Consider the following 14,731-nt stretch of genomic DNA (forward strand, 5'->3'; position numbering starts at 1 on the left):
TAAGCATTTGCTCCAGATTTAGGATGTAATATTTTGGCAGTAATGTGAATCATTACACAAGTGAATATAGAAAATGGACTTAATTATCAACTCTGACGTGCTCTGAGACATTTTAAGGACATGTCAATGGATTTTCTACGCTTTCTGTCTTCCTTTTCTTCTCCACCTCAGTTATCCACTTCTTTACAGTTTGTCCTTGCGTTTACAGTCTGAATGCACTGATTTTACTGGAACAGTTATAAAAGGAACCATTTAGATTGACGCATGTCATTTTACTAAAATTAAACATTGACAATGGGCTTTTGCAGTACTGCAGAACCCCTGGACTTTTTCAACAGCTCTGAGGAACACACCATCAATTACAGCTGCAGCACATATTATTCCTGATCTGTGATAAAAACATCCACACCAAGCAATAGCTGCAAGCCTGTTTTAATTCAGTGGTGCTGCACTTAGTAACACTTCCTTTTCAGCAAAAAGGTCCTGCATTTGAATCCCAGCCTGAGGGCTTTCTGCATTGAGTTTGCATATTCTCCTTGTGCATATGTGTGTTCTCCCCAGGTACTCTGGCTTCCTCCTTCAAATCAAAACCATGACTGTCATTATACAGAAGATGGCAGGACCAATTACGATGATGGCTTATTTAGTTTTGTGAATTTTGGGCCAGTGTGAAGCTAAAAGACATTTCTGTAGCAAGCAGTATGTTGCAGACGTGACACAAAAATATATCCACAGGTGTGCCTCCAGTTGACACAAATGCATCAAATAAACTATCAGTAGTCTGTTGAAGGAAACTCAAACGGTTTGACCCAAGTCGTCCAGTTTGAACGACAAGTATCCCTGATACTGACTAAATGTATGTAAACTCCTAACTTTGACAAAAGTTACAAAAAATCTTTTAAAAATGTGATAATTCCTGTAATTTTGACCTAGGTCAACAGAAGTTTGGTCTGATTTAATTTCAGACAGTGAGAAAAAGATGTGTATGTGTCTTAGTATTCAGTGTATATACATTTCTGGTATCAAATGTATATTTTTAACCATGGCCAGTTTAAAAATGATTAAAAAGTCAGCAGAAAATGCTTCATTGAGATTTCTCAATATGCTGAAACTGGCAAAACCACAAGCTAATGTGAATATCAGTCTCAAGAAAATGCAGGAAACCTACACAATGATGTGAGGTAAGAACAAAAAATGTAACTACATGCATAAAAGTTTTCTCAGAAGGACCATTCACTCAAGTTTGAATATAATATATTTCCTCTGCAATACCTCCACAGTGAATCTGTGGCATTATGTGCAGATCCAAAATCAGGATTTCTTTCTTTAAAGGTGTTTGAGTGTATTTTATTCAAGCAGAATTTAAAGCCTGACAGATGCATTAGAAGGCAGCAAAGTTATTTTTACATATCACAGAAACAAAATTGTGTCTCAAGCTGACTGAATACTTGTCCTGCCAATGGCTCCAACTCAGATAGACTTAGAATCTAAAATGTAGATGTATTTCATTCTGAGCAGGATGCGAGTTGTAACTCAGTGTTGTGTGTGTGGCAGCAGAGCAAACACATCAGGAGGTAAAGAAGGGCCGCAGTGCCTCGCTGCTGCTGCAGGATCATTTCATCGTGCATTTACATGCAAATTCACCCTTCTGCTGCCTCTCTGCTGCCACAATGGAGCTCGGCAAATCATTGTCTCATCACAGAAAGATGGATTTCATCCCCGGGCCTCATAGATGTGGAAGAAAAAGAGGCTGAATTCATATGACGAGTTCTCTGCGGCTGCCACGAGCCAGACACCTCGTGCTCCATCATGGTGGAAGGCAAACAGCCGGGGCCTTTCTGCCATCGCAATTTGCAATTTGTGCAAATGTCAGAGAAAAAGGACAGATTTAAGGAATTAATAGCAAAAGAGGTGGGGAAAGATGAGGTTTTAGCAAAAGAAATGGACTCAAGAAACAATCTGCTGCTGACTATGAAGAAACAAAAGCAATGGTAAGTTTAAAGTTAAAAGCAGGAATTGTTTAATTGTAATATATTGAGTCATTTATTTTGTTAGCAAAAAGTAGGCAAAGACTGCGTAACTTATAATAATTATCCCAACAATTATTGGGACTGTGATACATTTGATGCCAACTTGTTGTCTTCTGTGCTACTATTGTCTTATAATTCAAGGGATTTGGGTTCCAGTCCTTGAGGGTCTCTATCCTGCAACATTTAGATATGCTTCAACACACCAAAGTCAAACAAAACAAAACAAAACAATTAAACAAACAAACAAACAACAACAACAACAAAAACAGAACTTCAAGGGTAAAGTTTTCACCATGTGGATAAAACAAGTATAGTTTTAGAGTGCAATGTTTAGATTTAAGGAAATAATTCTGTTCCTCCTCCAAAATATTAAAGTCCAAAATATTAAAGTTCATTGAGGCTACATTGAAGAATGTCTTGGTATGAAACATCTAGAGATGCCACAGAAACTGTGACATCTCTAAAACTACAGATTATTTTATATATGTATATAAATAAAAAAAAACAACTTTTGTTCTCTGGACCAAATTTCTGGTCTTGTGTGATCCTTCCCAAAAAGCAATCTTCTAGGACTGCCAGAGATGGTAAGATATCATTTTTCCCGTGGATGAACTATCGATATGTCAACCATTTCACCACCCTTCACGTCTGCCAGGTTTTCTGCTACCTATTTTGTTCTTTACCCAGTATATCCTTCAATCACTTCCTGAGTCTGCCTGCATTGTTAGTTGTAGTACAGATCACTGGAAGCTTCTTGGCTTACCGTGAAAAAAGAGAAAAAGAAACAAGCAATAACCCAATCTAGAATCAGTCTGAATTCTGAATTAATTTCAATCACATACAAGAAGGAACTTTCTTTAACATCAAGAGCTGTTTATATGCATTCAAGAATTAACTTATAAATTTGGATGCCACTTTTTCCAATTAGACATCAACAAATGTCAAATTTGAAGCATTTCAAACTTGAAATGCTGCCTTGTGACAATTTCTCCAGGCTGTAAAAAGGATTGGTTAAAACATCATCACTGTTAACATAATTGAACACTTTTTCCTTAAAATAAGGTTTCTGTTTATTTCATGTTTATTTCAAGCGGACACAGTAGCAGCAGAAAGGGGTCACATTAATGTATTCAGTTTATTGTTTAATAAGTCAATGTTCATCACCCAGAGCATATATGTTGAGCTTTAAGCTGGTTTATTGGGAGTAAAGCATATGCAGTGCGATAGTTTGTCCACAGTGTTTGTGCATTCTTTTAGACTGGCCACAATTAGCAAGTCTGTCTGTCTGTTAAGTTACTGTTTTTGTCGTTTTTAACTAAAAGAAGCTATTTCTAGTCTTTCATTCACTAATCAGTAACTGAACAGCTGTGTTAGAAAGGATTCAAGGATCTGGGTTAATGTTTTTCTTTACTGAAGTTACTTGATCTCAATTTTAAGATCTGATGGACATCTAAACTGCTAAGTAAAGATTTAAATGTGTTGCATTGCTTTTGTACAATTTTATTGTATTAAGAAGGCAGTGTTTAATCAACCACTAATTCTTCTGGTGGTTAAACCTGTGTGTTGGTTAGAGATGAATATCACTGGGAAACTGGCAGAATCAGAACTCTATAAGAAAACCTGGAGCACATTTACTATAAACCTTGAAATTGACAATTGGCATAGAAAAACAAAACTAACCACGTACATTTCTGTTCTGTTTTTGGCAATTTCTGCAAAGGATTATTAGTGCTTTTCACTGTCAGAGGCCTCCTCTAATCTTTGGTGACTTCAATGTTATCTTCCTCTACTCCTGCGGGGCTTTGTTATGGCACAGATGGGAGTGACTTCAACAAGAAGAGTCACATTTTTTGTTCAGTTTGGAATTCTATTCACAGCACAAATGTCTCCTTATTAGTCCGAGTGACTGAAGAACATCAAATCAGCACATTTCAATAGACTCACGCTATCTGCAGAATTGGATTTTTGTTTGGTGAATCTCCAAAAGCGAAGAGGGTGACAATTTGTCCCCATATTCAGCTCACAGAATCCCAGGAATCAGATGAGATTTGTTTCTGTTTGGACCGCTAACTGATAACTTTCTAATTACTCTGCTTTCTTTCTGTCTCTCTCTGGTTTCCTTGTTTCTGTCCTTGAACCTTGAAGGTCTATTTGCCCTTCAGTTTTGTCCACTTCATTAAAGTTGTATTGAAACGCTTTTGAAAAGACTCAAAGTTTAGATCATTTAAGCTTTAAATAACACAAATTATATTTAAAATAAAACCCTGATGAAAAAAAAAATACAAAAACTAAATACTGGCTAAAGACAGCAGCTGGGTGGCTGAGAATAAAAAAGTCAATGTTATACATCTTTGTAAATTTGCTCAGAAATTAGAAATCCAGATATTTTTATTTCTTTGATGGACCTACATAAAAAAGAAAGGATATAGGTTAATTATTTTAATATTATTTGTTTTGTAAGGCATGAAATCTTCCTCATGGAAAATAACATAATAATAACATGGCGAGGAACAGAATAGCAAGAAGCAGGGAAAACAACAGGTGATTTCCTGAGAGCTGGTCAGGTAAAATGGACGTAGGTGAGTGAGGTGTAAGAGAAAGCAGCAGACTCTCTGGGAGCAGATAGCAGGACAAGATATCAAACAGGAGAGACACAAAGAGCACAGCAAAAACCTCCAATTCACCTGGACCAAACTCAAACACATTAACAAAGCAACAATATTGAAAGCCAGAAGAAGAACCTGAACAATACGCACAACTGGGACAACCACTAGTCAAGGTCATCTTTCAAAAGCGATGACCTTATATATATATATATATATATACAGTATATAGCCTCTTAAAAAAGGCTATGCCTTTTGGCAGTTTTTCCTTACAAACAACACATTGCAGATTTCTTCACAAATGACAGTGATTCTATTTTTATCTTCTGATTCTATTTTTGTACATTTCCAGCTGTCATTTTCATTTTTCTATCATTCTATCCTTCTTTTTCTAACAACCACACACAAACCCAAAGTTCCCTTTGCGACCCGCCACGACCCAACTTTAATACATTTGTTCAAAGCTTCTGAGTGGGACCCGGTTGGTCTCTGCGGTTTCAACAGAGGCATTAAAGAATGAGGAGGGAGAGGTGAAGATGAAGGGTGTGAAGAAAGAAGACAGCCATCAGTCAGTGTTGGGAGGTGAGGAAGGGGAGACAGGAGAATGTAGGAGGTGATGCTGGAGGGAAGTGACAAAAAAAAAAAAAGGCAAGGTCCAAATAAGGATCTGAGAGGCTTTCAGAATGAGCACAGAAACAAAATAACAGAGACCAAAGGTAAAATATAGAAATAACTACACAGGAAAAGGTAACAGATGTAAATGGGAAAAAAGATAGGCAAAACAGATAAAACATGTGAATGAAATGTGGGTGACTTGGGCCCAAATCCCAGAAAATTATAAAATGAGGAAAAAGATCCCTACAACATGAATGCAGACAGCTCTAAATCACACAGCTGCTTTATCGATTGACTTTGATTTTCACATCAACAGCAGCAGGAGGAGCAGGAGCAGGTAACAGGAAGCAGTAATCCAGTTTGAGGTGCAGCAGTGGCGATGTTAGCCAGATCTCTGTAAGGTGATCTGAACAAAATCAGTCAGAAAGAGACAATATCAACCCGTCTGGGTAACTTCAGGTATGATTTGTTACATTTATTAAATGTAACAAATTAATTTCCTTGTTCATAACAGATGGTTGTATTGCATGAAACCACGGCAAAAGAAAGTGAGATTTCCTTTTATTCTCCAATACGTTTTCAAAGTTGCACAGCCATGGCTGGGCCCTAACTATTTGATTTATAGATGATTTTTTTTTGTTCCATATAAATATATAAACAAGGAGATTTCAAAACATACCTGTGATAGATATCGGAATAATTTATCTGATTTTGATAAGACAGCAAATATAAGTTTATAATTTCTTAAAGGTTTTTAAAACCTTTTGTTTTCATGTGCATATAAATAAAGCTTAGCAATGTCATATTATGCCCTTTTGTATTTCAGAAATATTTCACCTAAACATAGCCTGTAGATTATGGTTGTTTTGAATTTTACATAATGCAAAATAATTACTTTCTGTGTATTTTTTTTCCACATTGTAAGTCTAGTCTGTCTCACCTGTGACCCATTTCCTTTCGAAAGGAGCTTGTTCATATTTCAGCTGATCCATGTTTTTCTTTCGTTTTCAAATCAAAAACCTTTTTTTTCATTTACCATTTAATTTCTTTTTTTGGAAATAAAACTAACCTAATTTGAACCTTTGCTCTTATCTTGTCAGGCAACTCTGGACGAGGAGTAGATGATGGTAAAGGTGGAAAAATCGAATACGGAGGAACAGACTGCTGGTCATCACCTGTTAGATCACAGCTCCGTCTTTGTCCTAAAAATCAATGCTCTCTATAATGAAAGCAAACCGGCTTTTTACTTTGACTGACTGAGAATTACGCAGCTACTGATCTGATTAATGTAAACTCTCTTGAGGTTGATGACACTGATAATGTGCTTCATAAAACAATTTGTTGAACTAAAATATCGGTCCAATAAAAATTAACAAACATACGAGTAAGTATATCTAAATAACTTTGACTGGAGTCATTTATCTTCTGCTTTTTTGTGTTTTAGCTTAAGACACCGGGAACGTATATTAACCACAAACTGCTGCCTCATAAAGAGGGGAAACCAATTTGACTCTAGCTGGCACTTTAAAGACAATTTTATTTGCTTCAGTTAAGAGTCCAATTTTTTAATGGAAGCAGGAGAAAACCCACATTTAAAAGTGCTTACTTATGATTTAAGAGCTCCGGTAGCTTCACACAACAAAAGACATAAACACTCACAAACAATTTGAAAGGAAGAGCTGTTTCTAAGCAGCAACATTTGCACAAGTTCAGACAAAGTGTAACTTTACGGTATGGAATTCAATAATTTGCTTCTCGGTCTTTGGATGCAGAGTTTTGGTGTGTTTATCTGGAACAGGTCAAGCACAGTAGACAATAAGAGGAATTGCTTCATATTTCCAGAGCACAAATATTTTATTTTTTCTGAAGGTGTGCAGCAAGGCAGCACACCTTCATATCCTTAAACAGTTCCTGTGGGGACGCAGCAGTCACAGTCATAAAGCAGGAAAACTATAAAACCTGGAAAGGACTTTTCTGTAATTGATAGGAATGTTATTATTCCCAGCTGAATGCGGGGAAGTTTTGTTTAACTGCTGAAGGAGATTTTGGTGTCTTTACTTTTTGATTTACTGTCATAAAAAGGAAATGCTCATACTAAGTCTTAGATGTAGAAGTATTCTTGTCCATATCTTACAAAGACATTGTGGGAGGAGTCAGAAAACTTATAGATCAGCTTCACAATCCACTTTTAAACACACGAAAACATCTGTGAGAATGAATTTCTGAGGGGAAAAGAAAAGAAACATTTTAAAATAAGATGGAGTCTCACCATCACTTTTCGGTGTTAAAAAAGATATCAACAAACATAGGATCGCTACTTCCTGACATCATAACATGCATCTAATATCTGACATGGACATATGTCCCGGATTCCAGAACCCTCAACTGTCTTCGGCAGGCTAAAGAAACGACGTGGCGCCAGCTGTCTTTATGAACTGAAGCTGTTAGCTGCTCTTTGTTGCATCTGTCGCTAAACTCCTGAAAGGATGCAGAGACATTGCAAATGTTTGCTGTAAGCTTAGTCAATAGACTCAATAAACATTGTTTAAATGACTCTTGATGTGACCCATCTGTTGAACAGACGCTGAGGGAGAAAGTCGGATGGAACTACGAACTCCAGATGGATTTCACCTTCAGTATCTCAAAAAGCTTTCTCTGCGAGTTTCATTCAGCTACAACTGCACCTTCAAACTGGAAGACATTAATTGAGAGTTGCTTTGGTTGAGTAGCATTCATCATCATAGGTCACTTTGGGATTCTGGCTGCTTCTTAAAGATTTAGTTTATGCTAAAATGCATAAAAAGACTCAACTTTTATTTTGCTAGCAGTTTGTTTTTACTGTATTGAATATTCCAGTCTCATTTCTTGAAACAGTGTTTCTTGTAAAATTAGCACCAAATAAAATCAACATAATTGAAATCAGTCACTCAAACACTCATTTCATCCTGTTGTGGCAGCAGCCAGGAGGACTCACCACTCAGCTTCTCCATAAATCTTCAGGTTAGGTGAATCTCAGTCAGCACAGACAGCACTCTTTGAAATGCCAGTCTCCTTTGTTATAGCCAGATAATTACTTTTAAATACCTCTTAGTCTTGTTTGTGTGTGTTGGAACCTCATCACATTCAGAGTGAGCTGACGATATCAAAAACGAAGGGCTGCGGTAATCAGCAATCAACTCACTGATAGTATGGAAGACACGGGTTCAAGGTTAAATGTGTCCTAATAAATGGTCTGATTTATTAACATGTAAATCACTTTATTCTGAATAGATAGATAGATAGATAGATAGCATTTATTGTCATTGAACAGAATTCAACGAAATTTCCATTGCAGCTCCCGTGCAAAAGGTCAAATATATACAGTATAAATAAGCAAACACACAATAATAATAATAACAATATATACAACTAAATTAACTAAAGGCACTCAACCACACCAAAGAAGTAGCAGCAGGTCCAATTATGGCAAAGTACAGATGATGTGACAGTGCAAAGTGCAGAACAATATGGCTGTGTGGGGGTGGGGGATATGTATGTGGGCCGGCGAGGTTATGATATGTGTGGGAGGGGGGGGGCGGCAGGGAGTAATGGCTCTGACGGCTGTGGGGAAGAAACTGTTTCTCAGTCTATTTGTTGTAGTCCGTATATTCCTGTACCGCTTGCCTAATGGCAGCGGCACAAACAGTCTGTGGCCCGGGTGGCTGGAATCCATCGCTATGGATCCAGCTCTCTTCTTGACCCGGTCTGTGTAAATGGAGTCCAGATCTGGGAGGGGGCATCCCACAATGCCTTGTGCTGTTCTCACCACCCGTGTCAGTTGTTTCCTCTCCAGTGCTGTGCAGCTTCAGCACCAGCTTGTCTGGGATGACGTTTCTGGTTTGGAAACACTTTTATGGTCTTAACAGGGAGGACAGCGTCGGTGCAGAACTGAACATAGGACAGAACGGACGATGAGTATTCCTCCAAGTCTGCGCCGTCCCTGAACACACTCCAGTCTGTATGCTCAAAGCAGTCCTGAAGTGCAGAGGAGGCCTCCTCAGTCCAGACCTGAACTATTCTGGTGGTCGGCTTAGTTCTGCAGGCCAGAGGCTTGTAGACAGGAATCAGCTCCACTGAGATGTGGTCAGACATGCCCAGATGTGGAGCTGCTACAGCCTTGTAGGCTCCGGGGATATTGCAGTAGACCTGGTCCAAAATGTTATTGTCTCTGGTGGGAAAGTTTATGGATTTGTGGAATTTGGGAAACACAGCCTTCAGTTCCACGTGATTGAAGTCCCCCGCCACAATCACGGCCGCCTCCGGGTTGGAGTTCATCTGCACGCTGATCAGGCAGTACAGCTCCTCTAATGCTAGCTTAGCATTAGCCCTCGGTGGTATGTAGACGGCCACGATCACAATGGACGAGAGTTCTCTCACCAACTTGAAGGGTCTGCATTTCACCGCCAGATATTCCAAGTCAGGAGAGCAGAATGTTCCGACAGAGTGTGTGGCTGTACACCAGGCATTGTGTACATACAATGCCAAACCTCCGCCTCTGCCCTTACCCGAAGCTGCAGTCCGATCCGCCCGGAACAGAGCGCGCCCCGTTATCTCCACCGCTGCGTCCGGGATGTTATCCTCCAGCCAGGTCTCTGTGACAATAGTCACACAGCTGTCCATCCGGCGAGAAGTAATCCGGAGTCGCATCTGGTCGATTTTGTTGACGAGGGACCTGGCATTGGCGAGGAAGAGGCTGGGGAGGGCCGGTTTATGAGGGCTAGCTTGTAGCCTAGCCCGCACGCCGGCTCTCTTACCCCTCTTTTGTTTGCGCTGCCTCCTCCGTCGCCTTGGCAGCAGGGGGGGAATGATCATAGTCCCAGGTGTTCGTAGCAGCTCTGGAGGAATAAAGTCCAGCTTGGTGGGTGTGTGAAGTCCAAACTGTGTTCCTATGTCCCACAGTTCTAATCTGCTGTAAGTTGTAACGGCTTCCAGTAGTGTGTTGAGCGAAGACATCAATAAAAACAAGCTAAAAAAAACGAAAACACGGGAGCTCCGAGCCGCAGCGTCTACACGCGCCGCCATCTTGGTAAACAGATGGAATAAGGACTGGATATAGGCTGCAGCATACATGGAAATGAATTCATAGAGTCTTGTACTTAAATCACATTCTAGTGTATTTCCTGAAAAACTTTACGTGTTAATGAGGTAAGTATTTTCAATTTAAGATGTCAGGAACTTAATGTGTTCTAATCAGGATAGTCTATGAACATTAGTCTAACTTTGTTTTCTTATTACATTGAAATTGCTTAGAGTTGATGTAGTGTGAAGACAAATGTAGGAATGTTCATGTCACATTTGGGCGAAAGCGTTGACCTCTGACCAAATCCAGCCTCACAGTTTGTACCCTGGCTTTAGTGTCAGTTTGGTATTTAGCAGTTTGAACGTTTAAGCAATCAATATATAGCTGTTCAGTTTTTCCATTTTTATCTTAAATCCAACCTTACTTGAAATGTGCCCAGATCAAGCATAATGTCTGCAAACAGAATTATGCAGAAAGATCATTTCTTCCTTAAAATTGAACCTTGGGATACAGTGGCCTGTGAAGGATACAACAGACCTGTTCTTCAAATCAGAGAAAAAAGACGAGACATATTTGTGAACTTCATTTGAAAATTTTTTTTAACTTGGACAATCTTTGGCATATTGCTGTGACGTAATTGTCCCATTCAAAGGATGCAGCCCCTGAATTTATACACACTTATTACATCCACCAGATACAGCTTTATTTAGTGGGGAACAAGAAAGCTTCATTCTTGGACCTCATATGGAAGTCCTAAAATGTCTCTTTCAAATGATGCAGTCCCTGGATTTGGACGTAGTAGTTGAGTTTAAAGATGAGATGATTTTGTATTAACCCCACAAATGGGAAATTTAAGCTGCATTCATTAACATCTATACACACTTTTTACAAGAAGAGAGCGTCCGCAAAGAATGAAACCAATGTATAAATGTAATCTAGTTTTGCTGGTTTCATTGAATAAAAATACTCCAATATGATTTAAATAGGTTGTCTTCTGCCACTTGTTTCCTAAGTAAGCAGCTTAGGAAGCAAAATGCACTTTTGAATGGTTAACAGCTCATTGACCCATTGGAAACTGGAGCAGAAATTAGACAATAAACAGAACACCGTTACAACAAGACATTAATTATTATTATTTTGGGATTATATTTGTAAATATTTTTAAACTATCTTCATGCTTTTAGCCTAAGGCTGAATCAAATAGCATTCAGAACGGCAGATTAGTGTAATTTGTCAAATAAATAAGGAAGCCACATGATTAAATGACATAAATAAAACTGAAATGAAAAGAAGTTTGCTTTTGAAACATGCCGAAACACCATCAATGCAGACCTTCTGAGGAAGAAGCAATGGGTTTCTTCCACTGTTCAACGTGAAAACACAAACACTATAAAGACATACATTTGAGAAATTTAGATGAATATAAATGTGCGACACCTTCTGTTGCTTTGCGACTTGTCCATTTGTCTCCATTAGAGTGTGCACAGGGAATTTAGCTGTGCATCTGTTGCAGGTCATGTCTGAATCTATTGTTGGCACGCAGCATCTCGGCTCATCTCAGCACAGCAAGAAGCGTGGAGGTTCAGCATCATCAAGACCGCAAGACAGAGGGATGGGCATTAAATCATACAATGGTCTTTAGTTTATCTGGCAGGTCAAATTTATGACACTTTGACCACATGTTGATCTAAATCTAAATTTTAAATTTTAAAAAATATGAGAATGTATTCCCTATTTGAATTTATCAATTCTATTTTGGCTCTAGCTATTTATTTAGGATTAGTATCCTGCTGGAAGATGTATCTCTATCTCAGTTTCAAGTCTTTTATAGCTTTCAGTAGGTTTTCTTCCAGCATTGCTCTGTATTGATTCTCATCAGCTTCCTTCTCCTTGGTGAACAATACTATATTGTCACCACCTTGTGTCACTTTCTGGTGGTCTGTCCAATATCATGGGCAGTTTTTATCTTCATCAACAAGAGGTTGAAAAAATGTAATTAAGTTTCATCTGACCGGATCACCTTTTGTATCATTTGTTCTCTTCCCTACACGACTTGTGGCGAACTTTTAAATCAATGAACTCTAACAAAAATGATCAAAACAAATGTGAAGAGTTGTTCTGTTTGGTTTTACATGTACTTTTCTCACTTAGTGCAATCATGTTATTCTTGAGAAAGCACTTTTTTCTGGATGATTCCATAATTTATTGGTAGATTTTAACATAGAACAATCCCTGGAAAATATTAGAATTTCTTCACTTTCTTTCTTTCACAACCATGAAAATCCCTCTTATTGGCAAATTGAACAGTACGTTTCCATTTGCATTTGTCAGATTGCTGTTGAAGGCGAAAGACAGGAAGAAATATTGTGAACTCTGGGAAAAGTGTCTCTTTGCTCAGCAGAAGCTGTCAGAGCAGAGAGGGAGAGTTGAGAGAGTCGTTCTGCTCCAGCGACAGGAAAATGCCACCGAACTGCTCTGCTTCCCTGCTCATAAATACTCTCAAGGACCGCAGCTTTACTACAAGTCAATAGCTTCTGTTTGCAACTTACACAGGCGGGTCGAGAAACGCACATGCCGTCACACACCAACACACACACACATAAAAAACCACACATCAGCAAAATACGCAGATGCATGCTGTCAAAATATAAATCAACAATCACAGCACAACATAAACACAAGTGCCAGACCAGCAAAAAGAACTGGAGGGATAAATATGTGGGGCCAGGGCTGATGGAGCCATAGGTAAATCTGTCCAAAAGGAGCAAGAAGGGGGAGACACGATGGGTGGAAGATTAGAACACGAGTCTTCATTTAAAAGAAATGCTACGCTACAAAGGCAACGTTTCCTGTCACAACTTTTTTTAAACAGCTCCGTCAGCAGCAGAGGAGGAGGAGCTGTGTAGAGTTTAAAATACAAACACTCCACATTGACTGAAAATAACGCAAACACAGAGCAGGTTCAAACTGAAAGCTTTTTTCAGATGATGCCAGGAATTTCAGACGCTCCAGCTAATGTTAATCTGCTGTTTTGGCACTCAAGTTAAACACCAACTTTGACTTTTTAAGTTTTTTTTTTTGTTTTTTTTTTCTCAATCTGTTCACTACCTTTATTTAAAAAATTTAAATAAAAATTTAAATTTTTATTTAAATTAAAGCCATTAAAATACACTTTATGGCTTGTTAGCCATAAAGTGTATTTTTTGTTCACAATTTGGCCAGACGTTCACACACCTTTCAAAACAAAAAACAGTGTGAAGTGAGAGATGAGACACTTTCTTTCCATCACAATATGAGGTTCGCGCTTTCCTAAAGGGTATTAAATTCAACCTGCTGCTGTTACACCATTGAAACACCAAATGAGCCAAATTGGCTGTTTGACTATCCCTCCTGAAGGCCTAAGATTGCACTGCTCCTCTGTCCTCAGGCCATGCTTTGGATGTGTTTGAATTTAGTTGCTGTGCTATCAGATACACTAATCAACACAGAGAGAAGCCAGGTGTGAAATCTGAATTGTCTTAGGGAAAAGAAAAAAAAAAAGATTGAAGATTGTGGATTTTCCCTTTTAGATGTTCTCCTATGTCTGGAAAATGGCAGCCATCATCATTTTAACCAGTATTGTAAAACCTTGAGGTTATTAAAAAAAATATTTTGAAAACTGAAAAGTCTAATCTTTTCCATTAGCCCTCTCTTGGATTAAGTTTTTATTTTTCTTTCTGTGTGAGTTTAAGTGTTGTAATAAGATCATCCAACAAGCTGTAGAAAAAGAAAAGAAAAATAACAGTAGTGTTCACACCATTTAGCAAGCAAGAGGAGATTATACTCGACAGGGAACACCCTCAGACTGTCAAGACAAGTGGTTTGGAAAATAAGGTGTTGCATCGATTGCACACTGTTATCCTCCTCTTCTTACACTGAAATGGACGTTTTACATCTCTGACCTTCTTCCTTTAGTTGATCAAAAGAGTATACGTTATGTCAGCTGGTAATTTATGTGACAATGTGATGCTTTAGGTAGGAAAGAAGAAATATGGGAAATTTATATTTGTCTGGGATCAGACAGGCTTTCAAAGAAAGAAAATAATGGGGAACATTAAATTTGACTCCTGCACAAAACAAACAATTCATGCATGAACGAAAATGAAACAAAATAAGTAAAATAAAGCATGGGCGAGTCAGAAGTCTTTATCATTTGCCCATTATTCTTGCTTGATGATGTAACCAGATTTGTTTTTTAGGTTTGTGAAATATTTCTGTGCCATTTCCATCTTAAAGGAACGCAGTGTAAAAGGAAAAAAAGCCCTGAAAATAAAAATGTATCTTTTTTTGATAATTCTATTCATCAAATTATATATCAATTTGATAGATTCATTAGACAGGGCAATATATTTTGAGCATTTATTTCTGTCCATTTTGATGATTGT

Source organism: Xiphophorus couchianus, chromosome 23 (genome assembly GCF_001444195.1).
Source record: "Xiphophorus couchianus chromosome 23, X_couchianus-1.0, whole genome shotgun sequence".
Lineage (NCBI taxonomy): Eukaryota > Metazoa > Chordata > Actinopteri > Cyprinodontiformes > Poeciliidae > Xiphophorus > Xiphophorus couchianus.